General features: G+C 25.4%; 1 protein-coding gene across 1 annotated transcript in view; it reads left to right on the top strand.

The window, feature by feature from the left end:
- LOC117168895 (CD151 antigen-like) overlaps positions 1-12,079 on the top strand; it is a 1,043,984-nt gene that overhangs the window by 318,302 nt on the left and 713,603 nt on the right. The window contains exon 2 of the mRNA XM_033354820.1: positions 1,808-1,853. The gene's annotated coding sequence lies outside the window, so the exon portion shown is untranslated. The remainder of the gene's footprint in view (positions 1-1,807; positions 1,854-12,079) is intronic.

Genomic DNA, 12,079 nt, shown 5'->3' with positions numbered 1-12,079 from the left:
CTGAAAATTATTTTATCTTTTTTCTGAACCTCGACATTTTTTGGACGTTGGAACTTTTTTTATACATAAAATATCGGTCTCAAACTTTGAGAAATGCAAGAGACGAAAGAAAACTACGTTTAATTACAATGCTTAATAATAAAAGATGTAAAAAAATATATTTCAACAATTAATTCCAACGGCATCAGCCGGTAACGTTGTACACGAAAATACGAACTCTCTAGAGCCTCGTCTAGTGGCCGCCAGGTTTCGTTTTTTCGTGTACAACGTTACCGGCTGATGCCGTTGGAATTGATTGTTGAAATATATTTTTTTACATCTTTTATTATTAAGCATTGTAATTAAACGTAGTTTTCTTTCGGCTCTTGCATTTCTCAAAGTTTGAGACCGATATTTTATGTATAAAAAAATTCTTAGGTTTAAAAAAATATTCAGTGAACTGAAAAAGTGAGGTCGCTAATATAGGTATTTAGCTGTGTCACATGCCCTTAAAGTCTTTACAGGATAGTAGATGGAGCTGTGAATAAAATTTTTTTAAAGACCTTTTTTCTGAAAAAAGGTCTCCTTTCGCTCCGCTGCCAAGCGAACGACAGTCGGTGGCTTTCCAATTAAGCTACTAGAGAGATTAAGAGAAGAATCCTTTTCCAGAAAAACACACATTATTATGCTAGGTGTCGGAAATCAGTTTTTTCAAGGAATCTGTATTATCATCAAAGAATAACACAATTCCTTAAGGTCTTTAATGAAAAACTGTTAGGCTGCAAGTTAATTTATTTGTTGAAAATACAATTATTTTGTCAGTAACTTTTTTCGGAATTTCAAGCGCTTGTTTAAAAACTTAATTTCTTTGTTAAAAACTAATTCATTTACTTGAAATATTATCTGCTTGGTTAAAAATTTATCTATTCAAATATTAGAAAATTAATTAATCGTTATGGTTGAGGATTCAACTGTTTTGTTGAAAATTCAACTTTTTCGTTTGAAATTTAAATGTTTTTTTATTTTTAATTATAATCCCTTTTGTTTGAAATATCAAGTACATCTTGCTTATTTCGACAAGAATTCGTCTTCTTTTTTTTTAATCAACTACTTGGTGTAGAGTTACACTAGTGTTTGAAAAATTCATTTTTATTTGTTTGTGATTTATCATTTTATTTGAAGATTCATATTTTTGGGTTGAAATATGGACTATTCTGTAGAAAATGTTATCTTTTTTGCTTGAAAAATTCATTTCGATGAAACTTATAACTGGATGTCGATTCAAGTGTTTTTAAGGACATTGAGTTTTTTGCTGAAAAATTATATTATTGGTTGGAGATTGAATTTTTTCGTAGATCAATTACCTTATTCTTCCGAAAATTCAAAAAAATGTCTTGAAAAGATATGTGCATAAAGAAAGTTTGCGTTTTTTTGTTGAAACTTTGACTATTTGATTAAAAATTTATCTCCGTCATTTTTATTTATTTTTATTTAACACCGCCTATTATTCAAATGAAATATCTGTACTTGGTAGAAAATGTCGGAATAATAAACGTTTATAAATTTTAAATTTTTTTCATTAACTTAATTTACACAGCTAATTCATTAAACAGCTTAATCAGCCGTTTGAAATTAATTTTAGATAATTAAAATTGAATCAACAGCGTTGTTTAAAATTTTCAGTGCTTTTGAAAAATGTAATCCACTTCAATTTTCTCTCAGCAAATGCCAAACTCGGAACAACGATTTTCGAACAATTTTTATCTCTATAAGAGATATTCATCTCTGAAGATACGTTGATTTTAAAATGAAGTTTTTTATATTACAGGATCAAGGAGTTAAAAAGGAGATCCAGTTTTAAATAACCTTAAGGGGTAAGTTTTCCTTTCCAAAAATAATTATTTCTTTAAAAATAATTCAATAATAGCACTAAGAATCGTAATTTTTCACATGTTGTCAAAATAATTTTTTTCTTCTCTGTTTTTAAGAAACTTTCCCCTTTCTCACTTTTTCTCGTTTTTCCGCATTAATGCAAATTCAATTAATAGAAGCCTAATGATAAACTTAAAAATTTCTTTATTCAATGTTTCTTATTGTTATTTTTAATTTGTTGAAAAATTAGTGTTCTTGGTCGAAATTTCATTCCTTTGGTTGAAAAATGAACTATTTAATTAATAAATTGTCTACCTATCTTGAAAATTCAATTATTTTGATAAAAATTACATTCTTTGGTTTGAAATTGAAATGGTTGGTTAAAAATTAATGTATTTTGGATATGTTTAACTATTGTGTTGAAAATTCGTATTTTTGGTTCAATCTGGATGTTTTTTATTTTCATTTGAATCGTTATGGATGGAGTAATCTCTTACTCCATTTTTTATTAAAAGTTAATCTTTTTAAAAGTGCATTTTGTTTTCTTGAAAACAAATTTTTAACTAAAAATGCAAATTTTCCATTTTCGTGCTTAAAATTAATATCTTTATTTACAAATAGATCTTTTCCGAATGAAAATCCAACTATTGCGTAAAAATTTACGTATTTCGTACAAAAGTTTTTTTTTCGGAAATTAATTTTCTGCGTTGTTTGAGGTTTGAAAATTGAAGTTCAAAGAAAGTCCCCTCATTAAAATTACATTAGCTATTTTTTTTAAATACTAGACAATTCTAGTTAGATTTTTTTTTAATTTAATTATTAACCAAACTTTTTTATAAAATCGTTCTTAACACCTTTGTGCAAGAATATAATTTTTTGCGCTTTGCAGCTTCATGTAAAGAATAAACCGAATTTTGACGTTCTACTAAACCCGTAAAATTTTTGTTTAAATATATACAGGAATTTTCAAACCAAAAATTTAAACTTTCTTATTAAAAATATTTATTTTTAACAAAAAGGGTAATTTTTATTTAAATAGCTTAACTTTTTGTCGGTTTCCAAACGTAAAGACGAATTTTCAAAAGCAAATTCACATTTTCAAGAAAAAAAGCCAACTTTTACCCAAGTGTTTGGAATTTCTACCAAAATAACTTCTTTTCAAATGCACGAATTCTGAAACAAATGTTTGAAAATATTTATAATTAAAATATGAATTTCCTTCTAAAAGCTACTTTTCAAACAAGTAAAATGATTGAGTTTTTTTACCAAATATATGAATTTTATACCAGAATAGATGAGTTCTCAACGAAAAATATAGTAGTTATTGTTTTAACCAAAATGGATTTCGATTAAAATCAAACAAAGTTGAATTCTACAGCAACAAAATTTTATCAAAACAGTTTATTTTAACCAAAATAAATTAGGTTCTTTCACAAAAAGAGATGAATTTCTAAACGAATAATTCTAATACTTAAATTTTTAACAAAAATGGACCATAATTATTCCATTAAATTTTTCATGTTCCATGATCATAACAAGTTTTTAAAGAGGGAATAATCGTGTCCATACAATCTGATTTTATTTCTTACTGCCCTTACTGAAATAAAACGACCGTTCGCAGGGTGACCCAATTTTTTAACGGATTTTAATGAACTATTAAATTGAAATATATTTTTAATAACAAAGTGTCTCGTCGTCCCAAAATTCGGGATGACTAGTCCAATATGCATCATCACATTTTTGTTTTTCGATGATTAGACACAACCTTTCAGCAATTTAAAATTTGTTGTCACTTTTTTCTGCATTTTTGTAAACGGACGAAATTATATGTTGGGGAATTATTATTCATTTTAAAAATAAAAAAATATTGTTTAAAAAATATTTTATGCGGTAATATATTAATATTTTATTATAATTTTATTATTATTACTATTTGGAACAATAGGGGTTGAGTTTCAAATCAATAATTTGGAACTGAATAATGAAATATTTATTGAAAAGGAAAATAAAATTTGATAATTTGCTGGCTAAAATTGAGCAATATTGAAAGTCTCCTACTAAAGATAAATCTCGATCAACAAAAAAACGTTTATTTGAAACAATTTTTATAGCATTTACCCATGCTCCTAGTTTGGAAAAATATTTAAGCAGTACATATATGTGTTGATGCAACGTTCAACTATCTTAAAGCTTTGGATAAAATGCGTCGACATTTTACATCATTTCACAACTCGAAACCCGAATAATTCCAATTTTTTAATTTTTAAGTTTATATATAACAATTGTACCTAAACAATTTTCATAAAAAGCTTGAAATAAGGAATTGAATACTTAATTTGAAATAATCAATTTTAATTTCTGTAAGGTGACAATTAAGGTACTTGGAATTTTAAGTGTTTGAGATTAAATAGTTAATTAACGGAAATTTTAGGAATAAAATAAATTGTTGTAATAAAAATGTTAGGAGTATGAAATAAAATAATTAAACATGTTGAAGCTTAAAAACGAGGAACTGTAGAATTGGGCGAATCAAAAATCAAAGCGTCTTTGAGTCTAACATATGGTAATATAGAAGGTTATCATAAAACTAGGTAACCAGATTATATGACCAATTGTAGAGATATTTCGGTTTTTTTCGTAAAATATAAAACTAAAGACAAAAATAGATTTTATTTTTCGCGTTTTCAGAAAAAAGGCTTAGAAAGTAGAAAAAAATATTATGGCTGTATCTGAAACCATGTATCAAACAAACCGGAAATGCTAAAGGTTTTCAATTCCTTCTCTACGTTTTCGCAAGAGCACAATATGATTTTTTCAAGTTTATTTTTTTGGTATCAAACATTAAATTTTGAATGTCTCCGAAAATATTTATGCTACGGAAGGTATGAAGTTATATTTTCAGGATAAGCCCTTCAGGCTACATAAAGAAAATAACATAAAAATGGAATAAATATGAATCTCATGACTTGTGCAAATAAATCGTAAAACTTGTGTTAAGTTAAAAAAATTTGTGTAACACTATGAGACAATATTCTAATTATCATTAATAATTGTTGAGAGATTTTAGTGACCTGTTTTGCCAAAATATGGACATGAAGCCGAAAATATTCTATTCGTTTACTTTTTTTAGAAAAGCAGATTTTAAAAACTGGTTCAAAAAATAAAATTTTTTAGTTTTTTGCAAAGAAAAATTTATTTTCATTCTTAGGAAAATCATTATTTGTATTGAATTGCAATAGATCCTTGTACAAATATAAATCAGGGTATTACCAGGTCCTGATGAGGTTGCCTTATTTTATTTAAGGCCCAGATACGGTAATCCTATCAGGCCCTGATGGTGTTTCGTCACGCTCGGAATGAGAAGAGCCGTGCGTAGCCAACCTTAGAGGATACGTATCAGGTAACCTTTCCTGCGCCTTTAAAATAAGTAAGGCCCTTCTCCAGGCCGCTTATATTTCCTATCAAAATCCTTAAATTATTATTTTTTAATTAAAATGTAATAAATTATGGGCTTCAGTAGGAAAATCAAATGAAAATTCAATTTAGAATTAAATAATTAAATATATTTTATCGAAAATAGGTAAAGGTATAAAATAAAAATATTAAATATACAGAAGAAATAATCGCGATATCCTTATTTATGATCCTCAAACGCATCTTGTTGAATACTATGCTCCAGGATACGAAGTATAAAGTTTTGCACACTCTGCGATGAATAGACAATTAAACTATTTTATTTACAAACTATTTACAAGTATCAAATTTTTAGAACGCATTTTTGCGTATACATTTTAGGTTAACAGTTGGATTCTTACTTTTGAAGGTACTCATCAGGCATTAAAAATCCCATTCCTCCAGAATTCGACGTATCGCGTTATCAAGGTGCATTTACATCACTTATTCATCAATTACCATCTTATTACTTATTTGTATCACTTTCAGTACTTTAAACATGTATCAAGAAAACAGAAAACTCGACTTCACCGGTATTAACCGCCATAATGGAAATGAACTTGCACACCCGTGCACGTGATCCCAATGAAAGAGTGCGCATGCGTGGTTGTATATTTTGTTGGTCTAACTCAGTGGCGGATCCAGGGGAGGTGTTTAGGTGGTTGAACCCCCCCCCCCCCTAAAACTTTTGGCTTTTCTTTTAAAGGCCGACGACGGTAAACTATGCATGGGATATATATATTTTATACCCCCCCCCCCCTCCCGAAATATTTTTCTGGATCCGCTTCTGGTCTAGTAAATAGTTTTGTTGGCTGAACAAACACTTGCTCAGGACAACAAAATAAGGCTCAACAAAATAATTTTGTGTTAAGAAGGAAATATTTTGTTTTACCAACAAAATGGTTTGTGCTAACAACCAAAATTTTGCCTGACAACAAAAACTGCTCAACAGAATAATTTCGTTGCGATTAATATTTTTTTTCTCATTGTACATTTATTTTTGTACCTCGGCCCGATATTGGTTATTCAGATCTTGGAAAATAAATTACAAATTTTATTTATAATGATTAATTTAATATTTTTCTTTATCATGTTGCTGTAAAATGTATTTTTAGCTACCCTGAAAAACGTATCCTGTTAAACAATTTATATTATTAGAATTCATTATATGCATTCGTATTTAAACAGACGTATTTTCACTGTCTTGTTTTTATAATTTAAAAAGTACGCGTTCTATAAATAAACTATTTTGTTATTCAAAATTAATTGTTTTATTTTTAATGCCATTTGTTTAAGATTAAAACCAAGCTTGAAATAAAAAAACGCGTTCCATAGAAAATATTCATAACGAATTTGGAGCTCTTTTGTGGGTTAATAAATTTTGAACATTAATTTTTTTCGTAGTTTGTGTCCTTTGTCCCAAAAATTCAATTTTTTACTTTTTATATTGTTTTTTGCGAATAAAACAAGAACGACGCATCCTATCAAAACGTGATTAACAAATTTATATATATATATATATTTTTTATGCACCATTTTTTTAATTCTTCTTTTTTGGTAACTTGCAACTTGCATAGTTAGACCGCAAAACAGATTTTTTTATTTCTCATTATTTTTGTCGTGTGATCAAAATTTGAATTTTTGATTTTGGCAGCAAATTAAAAAAGTTGTTATGACAGTCTTGGATTTCCTGAAAATCTTGATACGTGAATTTATTTAAAATTAGAAGCTTTAGAAGATAAAAATTCCTTGAGTGAAAATTATTTGTTTTTCAAACTCGAAAATTTGCACAATGTTCGATTCTTTTAAATCAAAATTCTTCAGAGGATTTATAATTTTAATATATAAGTTGTCCCCGATGTTAATGATGTTTGCCTACTGGTATTTATACATACTACTAAGAATATGATCCCAAGAAACCTAAATAATATTTTCATTTAATTTACTAATTATTTTGTTGTTAATGTAAATTATTTTCGGTATTAATTACATTGAAAAAATATCCTACTGTTTTCCGAAATTAAACGAATGAATTAGTAAATTATAGTTCACTAATTAAAGCAGTAAATTTCTATTAATTATCAGTTATATTTTACTAATTTAAATTTATAGAGTGCTCTCTCCTATCATCACGTCCATCCATATGACGCAAATATAATGATGTAATAATAATAATAATAATAATAATATAATCTTTTAAAGGAATAATAATAATTTTAATTTAATTTATGTACTATTATAATCCGTAAAATATGGAACAATACAATTGTTATTATACTAAAAAATCTTAATTATAACTATTATAACATATTACATCACAATTTAGTACAAGGTTGATAATTTTGACTTATAGTCTACATTTTTACCAATAATAACCCTTCTAATTTATAATTATTATTTACGTAAAAACTTTTGACTACTAAATACTTGCAATATAATTTAAATTGTTAAGCTAAACCTGCGTTATTGAACACGCTTATTTTATTTAATTAGATTAGAAAAGAAAACTTCTGGGAGATATTGATAATGCAGATCAATCAATATCTCAGGAGGAAATCATGATGAAATTTAAATTAACTGAGAAAAGCAATGACAATAATATAAATATTAGGTTCTTTCTCAATATTATTAAAGGTGTTTTTATTTGTTTAATTCTTGTTTTATTTGATTTATAAGATATTTAAAATTTGCATTACATTTTTTAATTTAACGGATCTAAAATTATATTGTATATTGGATTATGGTTATCAAGATCTAAAAATATATTTAAACAATTGCTGGTATTTTTTTAATAAAAAACATTTCTGCTTTTAGTCTTTTAAATTTATTAGGTTAATGGTAGATATTTTTCAACTTACAGATGTAGTATATAAAATTCAGTGTTTGAATGGTGAAAAGTGCTAAAGTTGCTAAAACCCAGGTTGAAACTGGAAATTTTATTGATTGAGAAAATGCTCTAGTTTAACATTATGAGCGTAACGAATTTAAAAGACTAATAGCCGAAATGTGCTTTATTAAACAAAAAATTAACAATTGTTTAAATATACTTTCAGATCCTAATGACTGTAGTCCAATATATAATATAATTTTAGATTCGTTACTGTAAAAAATATATTTATAACTTGAAATTTCTGATTAATCAAATAAAACAAGAATTGAAAAAATAACAACAAATTTATTTTAAAAATATTTTTTGATTCAACTATTTCAATAAATTCTTTCAATAATCGTATATAAAGTTATAAATTGTTTTTCATTCAATTTCTTTATTAATGTTTGAGGTCTTCACCACAATAGATAATTTACAATTTTTAATAGTTAATCTTTTTTAATGTTTCAAGTTATTTAATTTTTTCTTTGTTTTTAGCCTATAATTAATTTTTCAGTCTAGAACCCATGTTGTATAATTTTTTTATACGATATTGACATATGTACTTCTTTGTTAATGGTTCTTTTTCATTTTTGCCTAATTTGTCTGTGAAAAATGGAGCCAGACGAAAGTCTTGCCCTTCTATTCACAAAAATGGCTTTTACTTATTGTTTACATTAAACTTAGTATAATAATCATCATTTCTGCAATAACATGAAATTTTTCATCTTATCAAAACTTTTCTAAATTATGGAAACCTTATTGATAAATATGTATTTATTTTGCATTTTCTTAACATCAAAATTTCAAATATTTTTTATGTCGAAAAATTTTCTTTATCTTTTTCTTACTAATGAATGTATGCTATGTTTTTTATGGTGAATTATCTCGTTCACAGATTCATTAATAATTCAAACAAACAACAAAACTGCATGGATATTCAGAAGTTATAAAAAATAAATGAAGGATGCACAAATGAATGAAAAAAAATCCGGAAATATCTATTATTATTGAATTAAAAATTTTCCAAATGTCAAATAACGACAAGATTTTTAATTAACAAAAAATAAAATCCCGAATTTAAAAATATCCAAAACTATAATTCGCCGTCTTCAAGACCGACTTTTAAAATAAACGAATTATCCAATTCCCACAAATATCTAATTATCGAAATTTAGAATTGCTGAAAATAGTTAATTGATTATTAATTAATGTGCTATTAATAGAATTATAAATAAGGTAAACCTTTTAATTAACTATTAATTAATAATTTATTAATTATTTTCGGCAGATTTAAATTTCGTGAAACTCAAATTTCAGCAATAGAAATATTTATAGGACTTTAACAATTTATTTATTTTATAAGGAACCAGGAACCTGAAAAAAGGTATTTCATCTTCTTGAAACTTTGAAAAATTCTGAACAAATCTTTGCAACTTTTAATTATTTTTGAATCTTCACAAAACTTTTGAATGTCTCTTAAACTTACTCAAATCTTTTAAAAAATTATTGAGAATTTTCCAAACACTTTGTAAAACTGTTAGGAAATAATTCAAAATGCTTTGTCATCTTCTTTTTCGATTTTCTCTTGAAATTCATTACAAAAAAATCATTAAAAAATTTCCCATTGATTGTAAGAACTTTTTTTCATACCCTGACAAAATTCAACTTACTTAAAAAATTTGTAAATCTTGACCGACATTTACAATCTTTAAAACTCAAAATAATTCTTTAAAAATGAAAACGAAATCAATTCTCCTCAGGTCTTTCATAATTATTAAAAAGCCAACTCTTATATTTAATGATTATTTTTAATAACATTGTTTTTGAATAATGTTAAAAATTTGCGGTTTTTCCTCAGTTTTTAAATTTGTTTCTAGTTTTATTAGAATAAATTTAGATTCAACAGGCATAATTATTGAAAGAATGTATTATCTCCTATAACAATATTCCCTTAAAAGAATCATATAAGGTTACAGTTTTTTTAAATTATGCACATTTTGTCAACTTTCACACATAGATCTTCGAGCATATTAAAAATGTATAAAATTTAACTAAAATAATCGTTTAAACAAATCCTTATTGTTTATAACTGTCTCCTCTTAAATAATTTCTTGAAAGTTTTGGTTTCTTCTGCGATATTTTATTTTTCTTTGCCTTTTATTTACAAATCAATAATGAGTAAAGAATATAATACAGAGCACTTTTAGGTAAATAAATATGAATATTCATTATTTGTTCCGACCTAAGAAGTCAAGGAAAAGTTCAAAATTTCAGAAAAACCCGCATCTTACGATACTATAACTCTCAACCGAAAGAGAAGATACATATTTGTAAATGAAATAAATTGTTTAAATAATTTAAAAAATTTTTAGATTTCATTGGATTTTAGTATTTTAATCAATTTCAAGGTATTGATTGACAATAAGTAAGGTATTTTTTAGCGTTTCAAATATTTAAAGTGATTTTTATATATTTTTTGCAATTTATTTGGCATTAGCCTTAAATTCTTATTAATTTATCCTCAATTGTTTTGAATTCTTTTAAATTCTCAAAATTTTACTCAACTCAATGGATTTTTTAATAGTTTTTATTTTATTCATCCTGAAGTCTTTTTTAATCATCTTACATTCATAGGCACTTCATCTAATAATTTTGAATGCTCTTTTGATTGTTTTAAGCAATCTAGTTTTACTTAAGACTATCTGATTTTATGGAACTTTTTCATATTTTTAAATTGTTTTCAACTGATTTGATTGCTTTTGAAACTCAGTTTAATTCTTAATGAATTTTATCGTGTTCTTCTAATTTACCTTGAATTCCACCAAGTTCACTCAAATATTACTGAAATAAAAGGATTTTTTTTCGATTAAAAAAAATATAAATTAATTTGAATTCTTTTGAATTTTTTTGTCATTAATTGATTTTTTTTGTTAGAAATTTGAAGCTATTTGAAAATATTTGTTTGCAATCCGAAATTTTTCTTAATTTCCCCTGAATTCTTTCAAATTCTTTGGAATTATCTTAAATTTTTTCGTTCACTTTAATTCTTCTAATTGTATTAAATTCCAGATCATTCAATGGATTTCTTTTAATTTTTTAAAGTTTTAAACAAATTGACCCTGACATCTTGTAACACCACCTTGAATTCTTGCGAATTTTATAAAATTCTTTTAAATTCCCTTGAACATTTCTGAGCTTATTTTAAAGTAACTGAATCCAAGAAAGTTTTTTGCATATTTTAAAATTATTCTCAATTGATTTAAATATATTTACAAATACAAATACAAAATCATAACATTTAAAAAGGCTAATGTTTTCTAACTTTAATTTAAAACTATGATTTTATATGTGCAACTCAATATCCATGATTTTAAAGCAGTATTCACATCTAAACAAATTATCAATAAGTTACTCTCAACCAAGAGGTTGATTATTCAATCATAGAAAATGGATTTTTAATAACAAATGTAATATTTTATATTAAAACCGAAATCAATTATGAAAGTATAATTTTCGCTAAAAATTGAATAATCAAATTTTCATTTGAAAGAATTAATTTTCAATAAAAAAATTAATGATTTTTCAACATCATAGTTAAATTTGTAAGCAAAGAAATAAATTTCGAACTAAAAACCGAAAATGTGAATCTTCAACGAAAAGGTTAATTATGAAGATGAATTTTCAAACCAGAAAGGCGAATTTTAAATAGAATAGTTAAAATTAAAAAAATAAAATTTCAGGCAAGAAAAAAAGAAAATGTCATTCAATTTCTCAAACTTTAAAACACGATTTTCCAAAAAAGATGACTTTTTAATAAAGTGTTTAATTTTTAATAAAATAATTACATTTTGAATCAAATAATTTAGTTATTATCCAGAAAGATGATTTATTAATCAAGAAGAT

The sequence above is a fragment of the Belonocnema kinseyi genome, chromosome 3 (assembly GCF_010883055.1).
Source record: "Belonocnema kinseyi isolate 2016_QV_RU_SX_M_011 chromosome 3, B_treatae_v1, whole genome shotgun sequence".
NCBI lineage: Eukaryota > Metazoa > Arthropoda > Insecta > Hymenoptera > Cynipidae > Belonocnema > Belonocnema kinseyi.
The sequence above is the reverse complement of the archived record's forward strand: the minus strand, read 5'-3'. Positions and strand labels throughout refer to the sequence as shown.